Below are 4,697 nucleotides of genomic sequence, written 5' to 3' on the forward strand. Positions count from 1 at the left end.
ATGTTAAGTACCTGATCAGGAAGTGCTGTAACGATTGCGATTAATATACTTATTATGGATTTAATTCAACTATAAGGCTGGTTTCGTAAATATATTCTTATTATTTAATTCACTCATATTGTTTGTATTAAGTTAATGTGATATTTTATGAACAAGTACACATGCACATGACTTGACACATACATTCATATGCATGCTGTACTGTACATGTTCGTTTAATTTTCATAGCATATACACGTACATTTAATCTTTTGGAAACCAAAATTTGAGATTAATTATTTATGCATTATATGTAGTATAAATTTTATGAAGAGTGCTTATAACCCAGTGTGACTGCATAATAATTATATTTAACAATTTTTAAGAAATCGCGTTTAATATATATTTTATAGTAAAACTTTGATGACAATAAGAATATATTGTTTTTGTTATGGATTTAAGTATTTCAAAAGAAGAATAAAATATGATAAATTTATTACAAATATTAAAATAATTAATATAAAAAAAAGTACTTCTTTTTTTAATGTAAAAAATAAATTCATTTGAAATAGATTTATATATATTAAATTAAATTTATAATAAAATGTTACATTGTTATATGATTATGTTACATTGTTATATTTTGCAACATTATTTTGAAATATGCATATATATACAGGATGGGTCAAATAAAATTTTACAATTTGTTTTCTCAAAAATCAATGAAAATTGATTTAATTTTAAGTCCTTTTTCTAAAATCTTTAAATTTGAAGCTTTCTCCTATTAAAATAATGCATGTCTTTCTTCATTTAAATAAAAAAAGAAAAATTAATATTTTCTTTGATTCCTGAGAAAATAAGTTTTAAAATTTTATTTAAACTACTCTGTATAATAAAACAAAAATAGATAATCATTCTTTTTTATTACATAATTATAACTAAAAACTACATGAAATAATGAATAATTATTTATCAGTAGTGAAGAATAATATAATCTAATAAAAAAAGATAATATTTTAAGAATATACATATATATTCATATCATGAAATTCTAATGCTATGTATATTTTTTTTATAATTTCTGATTAATTATATTTTGATAAATTAATTACAATTTGAGTAATTTTCATTAATATAATATTTAAATATGTATTTTTAATTAAATTTTAACTAAATTTAAAAAATAATTGAATTATTTACTTTCATCTAGATATCTTTAAGTGCGTTAAAATAATAGAATTGAGTTTTATGGAGTTCATATGTTTAATGATTAAAATTTTTTTTATTAAAATATAACAAAAAGTACTTGTTTTATGTTTATAAAATTTTATAAATAAATGATTATAAAAAGCGAAATGCTAAATATTCATAATAATCCTTTGGAAAACATACATATACAGAATCATGTAATGTACTTGTATATGCATCTAATACGTTAATGTAATTCTGTTTCTATGATATTATGCAATTTTTATAAATCAATAATAAATTTGTAAAAATAAAATATTATTAAAATAGAATCATTTAAATGATTATAAAATATTTTTCTTTTAATCTTATTATTAACATACGTATGTTTGATAAAAAAGAAATAGAAATTAAAAAAATTTATTATTTTAAATAGTTTTATTAAAATTTTTAATTTAAAATTAAAATTAATATCTTCTCATAAGGAAATGAGACATGTAAAACTGATACAATATTGCGAAGATATTCATTATTATTAAATGAAACGATAAAAAAAGATAAAGATGAAAAAATGATTAAAAAATGTATTTTATTAAAAATGATATGCGTCATGATTGTGTGAGTGATATTAAGAAAAAAGATTTTTTGAAAGTAATTTTACGAAACATTAAATTTAAAACATGCAACCATTATTTTCTATAATTATAATAATATTGCAAACATATATTCAAAATATTTCTTTAAATTGTATTTCTCTGATAGACTATGTATAATTGATAAACAATTTTTTTTTTAATAGAAATAGATGTACAAATATTCATTGTATCAATTGTTAAAAAATTAGAAATAATGTAATCTTTTTTCTCTTATTTTAAATAATTTTATATATTTTTTGTAGCGCGTTTCTTTTTTTTTGTTATGTTTTCGATATTCGACCATGCATTCGTTTTTCTTTTTCTTCTAATTTAGTATTAAGATAATTTTAAAAATTAACGATATATATTTTTAAAAAAGTATATACCTACAAAAAAAAATGGCTATAATTTTGATCTCATAATGTAATGACAATGCACGCAAATGCCCTTTTCTTCTTATGCATTCATATTAAAGAGAAAAAAAAATAGAAAAGAAAAAAATTTTTAACATTCTTCGTCATCTTTCGATTTTCAATTATTTAAATCATTTCAGTTTAAAATAATCCGTATAGATATCCGTATTATTAAAATTCGTCTAGTCTGTATGAATGTGCGTAGTTCATTAATAATCAAGTGGAATATTTTTACAATTTATTTAAATGAATTTTACAAAAGATATTTCTTCGAATTTTTCTGTCACTCGCATAAAAGATATTAAAATGAAACTATCTTGCTCAAAAAAGACGAGAATTTAAAACAGAAATTTAATTTTTGCGTAATTTCTATATATGAAAAAAAAAATTTTCTTACGTGTATACAAGTACACGTGTTAAGTACTTATATGGTTGTTTACTTTTTTTTATTCGTATACCTTTTTATAATAATATATTCCGATTACTACGGAAGTAAATTTTTCTATATTTTTATGTCAATAGTTCAATTATTTTTTTTTTTTTTAATAAAAAATACACATCATTTTTATAAAATTTCATATTGCTTTCCCAAATACTGTTGTAGAAAACAAAATTATTTTTTTCAAATGAGTTTTTAAATAGTTTTTCATTATCATGATTTCTAAATTGTTAAAAAAAAAATTTTTTAAAATTTGATTCATTTCACTTTTAATCATTGCTCTTATAATGTTTTACATTCTTGTTATATAATAATGGAATGATTAATAAATGATTAAATAATTTATTGGGAAAGATTTCATTTTATTTTTAATTGCAGCACAGTGAATTACAATTTGAATATTCGTGCATATTTAAAAACTCAAATGTTTCATAATATTTTCATACGTAATAAATATGATATTTTAGTATGCAAAAAAAAGTACTATCAATCTTGTTATATTTTTTGTAAATAATTCTATATTTTCCTTTATGCTACATAAGATTTAAAAAAAAAAAAGGAAAAAAAATAGGTACTTCTTGGTATTGGTACTTAATGACTTTTCATTGTGTACCGACATTTATACGATAGAATATTAAAATAAATATTGTAAAATGACACGTGTATAATTTATATATTATAATTAATATGATTAAATTTTCACGTGTACATATGAAACATCGTTATTTCATAAATTTTCTACCTCACCTGTTGTTTTGTATAAGAAAACAAAAAATAATTAATGTTAGTAAAAATTGTAATTGAACTGTTATTTAAATACTTTCAACGTGATCAAAAATATTGAGACAGAATATTTCCGTAAATGTTATTCTTCTTAATTACAATAGTTGTTTTCGCATTAATAAAAATAAGAAAATTTATAAAATTATTATTCTTTTATTCCATATTATCTCTGCAAAGAAATTATTTAATTTTATAATGTATAAAATTGAATTTTCAACATTTCATGAATAATTGTATTTTTTTTTGTTCTCATTAAATTAAATTAAAATATTTCAATATAAAAATATATTTATAATATATTAATTTATGAATGTTTATAATTATTTTAATCTTATGACTTTTAGTTTCTATTATTTATATTTTATTCTATTGATTTAATTGAAGTATAAATATGTTTTTAAAAAAATCTTCTTTTATTAAAAAGAGATTACTAAATATTTTGATCTAAATGAATTATATGCATTAATAATAAAAAGAAAAAAAAGATCATTATATATATCAAACGCAAAATTGATAACATTGCAATAAGAAAATTAGGTATTTTAAAAATTCTGTCTATTCTTTATTTCTTTATCTAAGTATTTATCTAAGTATTATTAATTATTTATTTATCTAAGTATTTTTTAAAAATACGTAAGTATAAATTAATAAATTATTTTAATGTGAAATAAAATTTTGTTTTTGTTTTTTTCCTAATCATTTATATTAAACTATTTGTCTGAATTTATGAGAAAAAATTCATTAAATTCAAATGCTTTTCCAAATTATTTTAAAAATAATTATGTACGACTTTTTTTTATTTATTGAAACAGAAAATAGAATGTATGAAAACTTATTAATAATTTTAGTAATATAATTTCAATAATAAATAAACATTCTTTTTATAATTTGCAAAATTTTCAAAGACATTGAATTTATGATTTTTAAATTAAAATTTTTATTTAATGAATAAAAATTTTTTTTAATAAATTATATATACAAATGTGCATAATAAATATTTTTATTTTTTTTTTTTACTTCTAATTTGTAATGTGATAACAATATTAATATTTTTATATTTTATTATTTAATTAAAATAAAAAAATATTTTCCAATTTACAATATTTCAAATATATATAAAATATTATAATTATATTATTTGCATTTAATATATATATGTTATTATATGTAAGTAATTTTTATTTCTGTAATAATATTCTGAATGAATATTATTGTCAATAATTTTAATATCATTAATTAAATATATTTAAAAAATATTTA

The 4,697-nt window shown here is 17.5% G+C and overlaps 1 protein-coding gene across 1 annotated transcript in view; it reads left to right on the plus strand.

Annotated features, from left to right (window-relative positions):
* Positions 1 to 4,697, plus strand: part of LOC102677144 (UTP--glucose-1-phosphate uridylyltransferase) — a 23,152-nt gene that overhangs the window by 4,492 nt on the left and 13,963 nt on the right. The gene's annotated exons all lie outside the window — the stretch shown is intronic.

The sequence above is a fragment of the Apis dorsata genome, unplaced genomic scaffold (genome assembly GCF_000469605.1).
Source record: "Apis dorsata unplaced genomic scaffold, Apis dorsata 1.3 scaffold_41, whole genome shotgun sequence".
Taxonomy (NCBI): domain Eukaryota; kingdom Metazoa; phylum Arthropoda; class Insecta; order Hymenoptera; family Apidae; genus Apis; species Apis dorsata.